Genomic DNA, 13,169 nt, shown 5'->3' on the forward strand with positions numbered 1-13,169 from the left:
CTACCCACGGGACTCGATGGGAGTGATGATATGCCATTCAGTAACAAGCCAGCCCGCAGGGTTGTAGGCGGAAGCTGCTGATGCTGTCGATGTTACTTTATTCATATTAAAACTAATAAAAGATTTAAACATAAATCCAACACAGTCTATTTCACTAAGTTTGGTGTTTGCCTAGAATACCTGCTTTATGCTTTTTGCTGTCACACCTCCCCGCCTCCTTCCCCCTGCTACAAGATCCGATAAGCTGTGCCCACATTTCACTTACATCTAGACTGGGTGCGATTACACAAAACCTACAACAACTCAAGTCAGACCTTCATAGCCTTATCCACATCACCATAAAATCTACTAACAATCGGTGGCCAACTACTAATTTGAATGCCAAATATAGTCATTCTGAGGACCATCTCACCTACCACTGCCCCATGCCTGCAATTCACTTCCCAACCAACCTGATCTAACCCTCCTCGAAGTTCCCCCATTCAAGATGGAGAACCCTACCCCATTGCATCCACTCGTCCCTGTAGATTAGTAGATACACTGTCTGACGTAGATATCCACACCCCCCTCTTATCTTATAACTCCTTAACCTCTGATAACATGGACAACCAGTGGCAAATCCAATTCATTCCTGCAAACCCACACAGAGAATCGAAGCCTAATCAAAGAGTGAAAAACAAATACAACCTTAAGCAGGTTACCCTTACTCAGACCTCCCCAACCAGGGCACCTCCCATCTGAAATGCATGCTACTCAATTGCGGATCGGCTGTCAGACATGCGGTAGATATTGCTGATCTTATCCTTGCACTCAACCTTGACCTTCTTTTCTTGATAGAAACATGGCTAAATGCATCCTCTGCACCTATCCTGGTCATACTAGTCCCTCCTAGCTAAGACATCACCAGATCTGATAGACCCAGCAGACCAGGTGGAGACATTACCTGCATTCAGCGCAATAGTCTCTAAGTCAAACACTTTCTATCCCCTATTCTATCCTCCAGTGAATATTTATGCATCAACATTGCATGCAACAACAGACCACTATGCAAATTACACACAATCTACCTGGAGATTACCTTATATTTCAGAGAAGAAATCATAGAAAAAAATCGCAACAATCTCAGGCCAGCACTGCACCCAAATCTACCTTGGAGACTTCAACCTCCACTGGAACAATTTGAATGACCTATGGTCAACAGCCTTAAATCCTTTCTTGCTGATCTCAACTTGATTCAGTTCTGTGACAACTCCACTCACAACAAGGGTCGACTTTAGATCTTATGATCACTAAAGCTATCACCATTTAATTAGAATATATCCTCCCCTGTAACCGGTATGACCACCACTGCATCGCATTCTTCATTTTGAAATCTGTAAGACCAAATACCGCTCAATCAACAAAACCCAAAATATGAAAAAGGAGCATGCATAACGTTAACCTTAATGAATTTACGTCCCCTAGTAATGACCTACTCCCACCTCCTGGGGACATGTAAGATGTCCAAGATCTTATAAGCCACTACACCAGCTCCATGTAGAACATTCTAGACTCAGTCGCACCCTTACAGCTCAAAAGAATGCCCACTAATGACTCTAAACCATAGTACAATGGTAGCCTTAATACTGAATGACGTAACTTGAGACTAGCTGAACAAAAGTGGAGATCCTCACCTTCCCTTGAACACCTCAAGCATTTGAGATCACGTAGAAACTTATATTACAAAAGCATTAGGAACTTGAAAGCAAATTTCTTCAGAAACCAACTAGATCGAGCAAGAAACTGACCAAAAAAGTTATTTGAGCTCATCAAACTTCAATCAGCTGGCCTATCTAACCCTCCCTCAGCTGGATCCAGCCTGCTACCAAAATGCGAAGAATTTGCCTCCGTCTTCCTTGAAAAGATGGAAAATTTTGAATCTGATTTGCAGATCGCCCTGGACCACCTTCTCCTCCACCGTCTCCTCGCATCTCACTTCAGACCTTCTTCTTCCCAGGTTGCTGTACCCTCAAGTCTACCAGAGCACATCCTCAAAAACAACACTTCTTGGAAGCCCTTCAAAACCATTGAAGAATTCGCCATTCTAAAAATGCTAGCAGTTCGGTAACCTTCAAACCATTATAATGACCAAGTACCCCCCAACTTCTTCAATGAGATCAAACTAGCGATTCTCCCAGTTTTGACCAAGATTGTTAATGCCTCTCTACTTCAAGGCACAATCCCTGATTGCCTAAAGTCTGGGCAGGTCACCCCTATTCTATAAAAACCTACAGCTAATCACACAGACTTTAATAACTTCCGCTCCATCTGTGACATTCCAACTCTTGCGAAGCTCCTTGAAAAATGTGTTCACGTCCAACTCTGTAACTACATTGAGCAATTCCATCTTCTTGACCAATTTCAATCGGCTTCTGACCAGGGCACAGCACCGAATCAGTACTTACACACATAGTGGACGATGCGCTAAAAATGTTAGATCAAAACTAATCATGCCTTCTTATCCTCCTTGACCTTTCTTCAGCTTTCAATACGGTTAAGCATGACTACCTACTAGATCTATTAGAACGTAGGATGGGACTCTTAGGCCTGTCCTAAACTGGTTCAACTCCTTTCTCCAAAACAGATCTAAAAAAATCAAGGTTAATCATTTCATTTCTGAGTCCATGTCTACCACCTTAGGTGTTCCACAGAGTTCCTCCCTCTCACCCACTCTTTATAACCTGTTCATGGAGCCACTAACATGAATTCTGAGCTCATACAACATCCACCATTACATGTACGCTAATGACACCCAATTATACCTGAAAGTCTCCTTCCCTGAAGATATCGAAGCCCTCAACTTAACCCTAAAAAACCCTCAAAACTAGCTTACATGCAACAGCCTCAAATGTAACACTATCAAAACAGAATTCCTCCTAATTGCCCCTCCAAAACAATCCCCTGTCATTGTTCTCTGAATGAAGCTACTAACAGCCATCAACTCCCTACCTCAGGTCATTGACTCAGCGAGATCATTAGGAATTATTTTAAACAAGAACCTTAACATGTAGAACCACATTCGTGCTGCCACCAAAGGAGTAAACCGCCAAATGAGCATCTTCAATGAACTAAAATCCTTCCTACCCCCCAAAGACTTCAACTCTGCCATCCAAGCCCTAGTGATCCTCAAGCTGGACTACAGAAGTGCACCCCTAGCCGGCCTTCCCAAATTCACAATGGCTCCCTTAAGGGCCTCCCTCAACTCTGGGGCAAGGCTCATCATTGAATCAAAAAGAAACAACCATATTAACCCTGATTTAAAATCCCTTCACTGGTTTCCCAACGAAGCAAGGAATTTAACTGAAAAGTGCATGCATGACCCACAAAACCTCACACTTCAACACCCCAAGTTACCTGGCTCAGAAGTTTGAACTCTCTGGGGGCTCCAGACCTTCTAGAAGCTCCTGCTCTTTACTGCTGACACCTCAGAGATTCTCTGAAAAGAAAACCTATAATAGAGCCTTCTCCGGCATCGCCCTGAGAATTTGGAACTCTCCCCACCTGAAACCAGACTGACTCTCTCAACATCATCTTTCAAGAAAGAAGTTAAATTAGTACTTGGAATACATTTCTGATCTAGGTCCTTGGAACTCGTCTTGCTGAGCCTACCTGGACTCGTCATCTTTGCTCATGATTACGGCTCATTGTTAAATAACTATTTCGACGTATCTGTCCTATCATGGAGGCGATCCTGCCCACTCAGAGGATCTGTCATACAATGTTCCTTTCTCGACTTTAATAATATTGATTGTATGTGTCTCTGTTCTTTAACAAGTGTAAAGCGCTCTGATACTCGCAATGGTCTTGTTTGTGTTATATAAAACCTTCAAAATAAATAAATAAATAAAAGGAAAAGGATGCAGCGTCCATTTGTAAATTGTTCTTCAGAAGCCGTGGCATGATCCAAACCAACCAATGTGTTTAGGGGTCTGACCAAAAGCTCCTTTTTTTGATATTCATGAAAAAAGGTGCTGGCTATCATCCTATCTAAAAAGAGATGATTTGCATCAAGAGGAAGGCAGAATTAAAGTAGACACAGCAGAGGAACCCATTTCTGTCCCATATGTTACCAGTCCGAAAAAGACACAGCTTGGGCAGGGGGTGTGATTTTTTTTAAACTAACCACTATCTATGTTTTTTATTATCCTAAAATGTTGTTGACATTCTATAGAGAACATCACAGTATATAAAATATATATTGATTAATAAAATAGTGAGTTATTCAAAATTAGCCCGTCTAATTTTAATAGTCAAGCAAACGATCTAGGCAAGACACAGATAGGGCATGGAAGTGGATTAGTTCATATGTATGTAAGAACAAAAGGGTTATTACATTGTGAATACCTTGCAAACTGATTAAACTCTATGAATCTAAACCATCACTTGTTTGGACCTAATCATATATTATCATTTCTGTGAACACAAATAACTGTTAAAGTGATTGGTGTGTTTTTGTTCCTCAGTAGGATATTCAAAAGGTTGTTTGGCTTTGAGCAATGTGGTGGTGTCCGCACCATCTTTGTCATTGGGGTCTACGTTAATTATTAATTTTAATACAATTTTAAAGTTTTGATAACCACACATAATGTGTGGTTAAAAACAACCCCCATTTAACTTGATTAACTAATTTTGAGGAAGTCATCTCTAATATAGACATATGCAATTGATAGTACATTTGACTTTATAAAATATCTGTATATAAACATGTATTTGTTTAGTTTATTTGACTATTATAAATATGCCAAATAATCATGTATTCATGATCATGTTTTAATTATATGATGATTAATATAAGCATACGTATAATTATTTAAAAAATCAATGTACAACCAAAAATTAACGTAAACTAGAAAAATATACATTGATATTTACCGTTCTTTAAACCTTTAAAAAATATTTGTTGATAGGCGAGAGTCACTATTTTACCTCTCCAGTCCGACATAAAGATGTAAAAGTGTTACAATTTAAGTAGGGTAAGATTGAATATCCAAGTCTAGCTCAACAAACATTGGAGAACGTTCATATATTTAGGGGATGAGAATATTTTGTAATCAAAATCCTGGCACACAAACATTGGGGAATGTGCATATATATTAGGGTTGTGGTTCTGTTTTCTACTCTAACATCAGCCCCAGATACATTTGGGAATGTTCATATTTTGGGTAGAGGTCAGACTTACTTTTCTAACTCTAGCACTACTTACATTGGGGAAGGTGCATACATTGGTGGAGGGGATAGAGCGAAAGTTACTATTCTAACTCCAGACCAACTAACACTGTGGTAAGTACATATACTTGGATGGACTTTTTTAAAACCTGTTCCATTTACATAGTGAAAGTGCATAAATTAGGGGAGGATCAGATTTCCTATTCTAACTCCAGGCTCAAAAACACTGAAGTCAGTAAATTTTTGGGGGTGGTCAGATTTAGACTTGAATCTATTTGTAGCAGGGAATAGATTTACCTTAGCGATATCTCTATGAAACATATCGCTGTTCTTTGATGTGGAACTGATTATTCTCGGCACTCAAGCTTCATCACTATGCACTCTGTGCGGTAGAGTTTCTACCTGTTTCTTTATCATTTCCACATAATCACATATACTTAGCATGATCAACAGAATTCTGACTTTAGAAACTCTCTGGATCCATCACAAAATAAACCTGAAGTATACTACTATAACAATCCTACAGCCTTTAGAAAAGATTGTTAAATATTCATAATAGTTCAAAGTATGTTTTCACAACATGACTCCAGAATAATTCTCTGTTTGCTCAATGTCCGTCAAGCAACTCCAAAGAAAGCAACTAGTGTTTGCTAAGGAAATCCTAGATCTGCATTGCAAAGTACAGGCTGCAGCAAAATTGTATTACGGTTTCCTAACAAAGGTGCTGTGAGCCATGAAGAAAGATAAACTCAGATATGATATCCAAGATGGATACCATGTCTCCAAACTATGTGAAAGTTCATGGCTGCTAAAAACGTAGTTAGTCATTGGGGTGGCATTGTGTAGATTTACTATTCTAGCTTCAGTCCCACTTACATTGAATAAAGTGTGTATATGGGTTGGAGGGTTCATATTTACTTTTCTAACTTTAGACCTTAAAACAATTGGGAAAGTGCTTTCATTTGGTAGCGAAAGGGTGTTGGATTTACTATTATAACTCCAGCTCCACCTAAATTGGAGATGGTGCTTATAATTGGGAGAGAGAGGGTCAGTCAGATTTACTATTCTAATTCCTCTTACCATTGTAAAAAGTACATATATTTGCAGGCAGCAGATTTACTATTTCTAATTCCAGGCACACAAAACTTGGGGAACATGTATAAATTGGGGTAGGATCAGAGTTAATATTCTAAAGCAAGCCCACAAAACATTGTAGAAAATGCATTTTTGGGGGTCAGGGGCAGATTTACTTTTCTAAATCCAGTCCCACAAACATTGGGGGAGAGAAAGTTAGATTTACTATCATAAACTCAGGTCTAATAACATCATTAAAAGTGCATATATTTGGGGGTACAGATGTAATATTCTAAATCCAAACCACTTCATTAACAGAAAGTGCATGTATTGGGCGGAGGTGTTAAAATTACTACTATAACTCCAGACCTACAAACATTGAAGAAAGAGTAGTTGGATTGTAAGGTTAAGTTTTCATATCCTTATTGTGAATAATCAATAATGTATGCATTCCAATATATATATACACATTAAGTAAACATTAGCTGCATGAAAATAAATATATTATCAAGTCTACTAAAACGTTCTCTTTAAATTTGAAATCTATTTCTATCGAAAACAATAATAGGTCAAATATGTTAAGTAATAAAAACACAATGTAAATTGCAATATATTTGAGGAAAATTATAATTTCCTTTTAATTTGAAATGTTAGTTTAAACTCTGCCCAATATTTTAATTAAAATGAACATTTTAAATACTTAAATGTTTTCAAAACTTACTAACAGTTACTGGTTTTATATATTCACTCAAAGCCACAACATGCTCTTGACAGGTTATTCAAATTCCCAAATACTCTTTGTAACTTGAATCACTAGATAGCACACTATAATTTGGTCTGAAGGGAGCACTGTTGCGTGAATTATTAAAGCTATGAGAAAACTATTGGTTAGAGTGTTGCGAATTGCTCCATAATGTATTTTTCGTCTGAAATATATTGTGTTGATCATTAATAACCTTTCTTTATCAAATGTTTCACTGTGGTGGGGCATATTAGCTTGGGGTCAATTTTTCAATGAAACATCCATAAACCTATTGAAAAAGTAGAGTAGGGTACCCTAGAATTATGTTTGTATAATAGGTTCAGCGGGTGCTTTCAACAACTTTGACCTTCATTTCTAAGCTGCCCATTATTTTTAAAATAAATTCAGACTACAGAGGAGCAGCCACTTTGTACAGAGTGTCAAATTTAGTTACATTTGTGCTTAATGAAGAATCACATGTGTGTGTAGCTGCTAGAGCAAAATGATTTGATGCAGGGGTTGCATATGATCATTCAAAGATGATGTGTAGATTTACAGGTCATTTGTTCATGAACTATACACAATGTTTTATAGATTTCCATTCCTTATAATGATTGTATTGCACACCTGTGAGTCTGTGTTTCATACTTTCCAGTAGACTCAAAGTGTAACCTAGTTTATTGGCTAATACAATTGTATTCTTATATATTGTTTGGGTGAATCCTTGTGTTTGTTTTACACACAATGAATTAATTCACAGCATTGATTCCTTCTAACAGCCCTAAAATGTGTTGATGTCTGAAAGTCGTAAATCCATTCACAGATTTGTGTATTTAGTAGTGTATTTAGTAGAAGGTAAACGCACTGGCCTACGAGCTCTTTCAGCTACAGCCAACTGTATTAATCAAAAGGCTTCAGTCTATCTAGTTATTGTGAGGACACATCTTAACTTCACTATTCAATCACAGCATTGTCTGGAGTGAATTCTGTTTACTTCTCTTATATCTTATTAGTAATCAAAGGATGTCTTGGGGATATGCCATTGTTAGGCATCATAGGATACTCATAATCAAAGGGAATGGATCACTTGTAACTGAAAAAAAGGGTTCTGGATCGTTCTATCCATCAGTACCTTCGGTTGGTATTTTGAGAACCCTCAATCACGTATTATCGGTGGTATGGCGGTTTATCTTGATTCTCCGCCTTGTTTATACGTGTCAGCATTATCATTGGGTCTCTTTTTTATGTAATGCTTCCTCCACCTGGAGGGAACCACTGATTTTTCAGTAGTGATCAGAAATAGTCGTGCAAAAGTGTTATTGTGACGTTAAAAATGTCTTTCTCACACTACCTGAGAGATGATATTTATTCTGTCCGGTGTGTGAGGAGACTTCCAAAAAAGTGAAAAAATTGTGCAGTAGGTCAAATTATGTAGCCATTGCACTTGTTGGTGTCCAGATCAAAAAGGTCGACATGTTTCTGCCTTTCCAGTGCCCCAGAGGGGGGTCGTTGGGCTTTCTTCAGGACCTAGTGGTTGTGAGAACTGGTGATATCCAGTTCTGAAAGAGGGTTTACAGGGTTACTCCGTAAACACGAGGTCTAAGAGTACCTCAAGGTTAATGTTACCTAAGAACAAAAAAATATAAAAAGAGACAAACAATGATGCGAGTACTGGTTAAGTTCTAAGTACTAATTCGTAATTCAAGCAGACATCGAAAAAATGACAAATCTTTGTAACACTGTAAAAGCGAACTGTTTAAAATGGCAAGTCTTTATCATACTGCTGTAATTTATCAAAAGGGGGGTTATGTAGTGCTCAAACATCTGTACTTTAGAATGTTTTATCAGTTCCTCTTTTGTCAGGAAGTAAGGGGCTACTTTGTATAAACCATAAAGGTAATTACAAAAAGTCGCGGGGTTGAGTGACGATTAAAAGTGACTTTTCTCGGTAAAGTACCCATAGTGTAAATTATGGTCAGGTGTCTTAATACCAAAGGATTCCCTTAATTGCCCCGGTGGAGTCAGAAGTGATACAAAAGGATTACCTTATTGCAGTCCCGAGTTCGGGCTGCTGCGCGGCCGCCGTGAGCGCGTAGCCTAGTGTGATTAGTAAACACGGGGAAAGAGGAAAAAGGGAAGGATGGTACCGTCAGTTGATGTATTCCGTTGATACTTCACGTTGCGGATGAGAGGTAAATGGTCGTTCCTCGTTGCTCCTACCTCTTCTGTGGGCTGCGCACAACTAGTGCTGACGCTGACCTCCGGGGCTCGTGTAGAGCGGGATCTCGTGTATGTTAGTTTATACAATGGGCGATGAAATAGAGGGAGGACAAAGAGGGAATGTGTTCCCAAAAAAGGTACTAGAAAGAGTTAAAGGACTAAGAATGGGCTTAAAAACGGGATTTATTTATTGTACCAAACAGTGGAACGTATTGTTAATGAGTCATTAATTGAACAGTTTGGCAGAGGCGGAAACTCAAGAAAACCCCGGGGGGGGGGTTTAATTGTATTTGGCGGCTTTATCGCATCGCATTTTTAAATGAACATAGTTGGTGTCAGGGACGAGATAGTATAGGGGCAGTATGTCAGTTGTATTAATGATCATTTAATGCTCAGCCAAGGTATGTTATCGTTGAGGCCCATGGTATCTGTTCTAAGACTGTGTACCCATCTTTGTTCTCTTTCAAAAAGGACTTTCTCCGCATTGTTTGTTGTTCCTATTAATGTTTCAATTATGATCCACTTTAGGTCATCAACAGAGTGTTTATGTTCCATGTAATGTCTGCTCATTTTTGTGGTTTCTCGTTTGCATTTCACGTTGCTTCTATGTTCGCAGATCCTCTGCTTGACTTTCCTGCACGTCATTCCGATGTATCTTTGGTTGCAGGGGCACGTGATCATGTAGACAACATGAGAAGTATTGCAATTTGTGTGTTGTCTTATTGTCCACATTAGGTCTGGTGTTAGTTGTACAGTTTTGGTGGGTGTAGTCAGATGACATACTGAGCATTGTCCACAGGGGTAATGTCCTTTGACCGGTTGTATATCCCACAAGGTATTTGTTGTTCTGAGTTTCGGAGGGATTAGAGGTCGTGTATGTACCAATATATCTTTTATGTTCCTTGTCCTCTTGTTGGCAAATCTTGGTTTTTGCCATTTCAGGGTACCAGAAGTCAGGATACACCAATTCTTGTTGATTATTTTTTTAACTGCATTGCTCGCTATACTGTAGGTCGTGACACATGTAGGTGTATCATCGGCAGGGCTTCTCTGTGTTGTTTCTAGTAGACTCTCCCTTGGTTGATTTCTAGCCCTTTTTTTACATTTTGATATTATTTTCGTCGGGTAGTCTCTTCTCAACAGCTTGGAGCTTAATTCATTAGCTTGTATTTTGTATTCAGTTAGTTCTCTGCAATTTCGCTTTAGCCGTAAGAACTGGCTATATGGTAGGTTTTCTCTTAACGGGCGTGGGTGAAAACTGTTGAATGAAAGCAAACTGTTTTTGGCAGTGGGTTTGAAAAAAGTTCGGGTCTTGATAGTGTCCTGTTCTTGTTCTATGTAGATTGTAAGATCGAGGAAGTCTAGCTGCACGTTGTTAGCTGTGTAGGTAAATCTTAAACATTCGTCTTGTTTGTTCATCCATTCATGGAAATTGCTTAGACTTCGTTGGTCTCCTTCCCAAATTACCATGATATCGTCAATGTATCGTTTCCAGAATCGAATTTTGGATTGATAAGGATTTGTTGCATTATGTATGTACATTTTTTCAAAGGTGCTCACGTAGAATCCTGCTATGCTCGGCGCAAATGTGCTTCCCATGGAAGTTCCGTGACGTTGTTGGTACATTCTCCCTTCATACTCAAAATAATTCTCGGTGAGCGCAATGGTGCAGCATTGTAGAATGAAGTGCCGTGGAGTTTGGTATGACCAGTTTTGGTCAAAAAGTATTTCTTCAAGAGTTTCCAGGGTTTTTTGTTGCGGCAGGCTGGTATATAAACTCTCTACATCAAAACCACCCACTAGGAGCATGGTGTCAGTAGAGAAGGTTTCATTTTTGAGGTAATTTAGTAGGTCACGTGTGTCCTTCAAGTAAGTGGGTGTCTTTTGTACCAGCGGTCTCAAATACTGGTCCGCAAATTGTGAAAGAGGTTCTAGGACTGACCCTATGCCAGAAACTATTGGGCGGCCTGGAGGTGGTCTCTTCTCTTTATGTATTTTGGGGAGGGAGTAAAAGTACGGTATTTTAGGGGAAGTCGTTTTTAAGAACTCAGCTTCATTACGTGATACCCACCTGTTGGTTTCGGCTTCTTCTACCAAGATTCTTATTGTTTGTTGTAGTCTTGGTGTGGGATCAGTTGGAATGATGCTATAGAATTTGTCATCAGACAATAGGTCTAGGCATTGTTGATTGTAGCCTTCTTTGCTTAGTAAAACAATCCCTCCTCCCTTGTCTGCTGGCTTTATTATGATGTCTTTATTGTTTCTTAGTGCTTCCAGAGCTTGTTTTTCAGCTCTTGTTAGGTTCATGAATGGTTTTTTTGTTGATTGTGCCAACTCACCAACTTCTTTCATTACGGCTTGCTCAAAGGTTTGGAGCTCAATGGGGGTTTGGTGGTTCAATGGGCAGAAAGTGGATTTAGGGCGTAACGATGTATCTCCTTCCCTGTTGTTGGTATCTTTACCTGAAAAGAAAGCTTTTAATTTCAGCTTCCTACAAAATTCTGCGACTTCACACTTCGTTTTGAAAACATCCAGTGTCGGTGTTGGTACAAACCCTAGTCCTTTATTGAGCACTGTCTCTTGGGCCATGGTAAGGGTTGTATTGGTCAGATTAATTACAAGCGGGTCGTGCTTGTTCCGGGTTTCTCTTTGGTCATGTTTGACATGCTCCTAGTTTGGACTTGTCTCTCTTGGTCTATCCAAGTGACTCCTTTTCTTCGTCCCCTTTGGTTCGTCTGGCCACGTCCTAAAAAAGACGGTTGTTGTATATATGGTCCCATAAAGTGCCCCATTGCTGGGGGTCCTGTGGTAAATGGGTTCATCCATCCCTGGAAATTCGGTGTGAATGGTTGGAAGGGGATTGGTTGTTGGTTCCCATATTGAGGATGGCGCCAGGTGTTAGGTCTACGTTGTTGTTGGCGCCTATATGTGCCTCGGTTTCTTCTGGGTTGTCTTGTGTCCTCATTATTCCAATCCGAGCTGTCAGTTGAGTTGCCACTGGTGTCGATATCAGACTGATAATCAGGTATTTCGTAGTCATCTTTGCTATATGGATGCATTTTTTCCATGGAGAAGCGTTTGAGGTCTTTTCCCAGTTTTTGTATTTTGTTATTAGTTATGTATTCTTTGGTCTCGTTCATTTCTCTATTTATTTCTTCCAGTCTTTTTTTGTAGACTGTTATGTGTACCATGTTCTTAAGTTTGGCTTCACTTAGTTGGATTTTGATCGTTAATGCTTCTGTCAGTCTCGTAGCTGTTTTTATAATCAGGACTAGGTAATCTCTCGTGCATTTCCATGAAATAGCTGACCAGTCTTTGCGGAAAGCCAGATCTTTGAGAAAAATACATGGTGCATTGTGTACCCAGAGGCCTCTGGGTGCTGCATTGGCTCGAAGATATTCTGTCATGATGACGCCATGGATAGCAGTCCTTACTTGCTCTTTTTTGGTTTCTGAAAGTTCTTCCCAATCTGTGTTTTGTTCTATAGTTTGTGTGAGGTCACTGTTTTGAAGTAGTGGTGGTAAAGAAATAATTGCGTTTATTTCGTCTGCTGAATAGCTCAAGCCTAGATTCTCGGCCATGGTTGGCTGGTTGAGTTCAAGTTTCTTTCTGTGGAACTGTAGAGCTGTATTCCAAGCTCTTCTCAGGGGAGAGAGCTTGCTGTATCATAGGATACAACATGTCTTGGCGGTTATTGTTATTTGGGATTTGTAAAGAGCACAGTCATCCATTGGATTGGTCATGCCATTTAATTCCATGCAGAGCGGTGGGGGGGGGGGGGGGGGGGAGGGCGTCACTTGGCTAGTCTTCCGTCTACCTCACATTGGAGGCGGACACGTCTGTAACCTGGTGGTTTAGGCTTGAAAATGATCTTCCCTTGTCATTAATACTGAAATGTATCTTTGAAAGTGTGAAAGTGTCCTAAAAC

The 13,169-nt window shown here is 39.6% G+C and overlaps 1 protein-coding gene across 8 annotated transcripts in view; it reads left to right on the forward strand.

Moving 5' to 3' along the window:
* Positions 1 to 13,169, forward strand: part of LOC146810234 (uncharacterized) — a 157,589-nt gene that overhangs the window by 41,827 nt on the left and 102,593 nt on the right. The gene's annotated exons all lie outside the window — the stretch shown is intronic.

Source organism: Triturus cristatus, chromosome 7 (genome assembly GCF_964204655.1).
Source record: "Triturus cristatus chromosome 7, aTriCri1.1, whole genome shotgun sequence".
Lineage (NCBI taxonomy): Eukaryota > Metazoa > Chordata > Amphibia > Caudata > Salamandridae > Triturus > Triturus cristatus.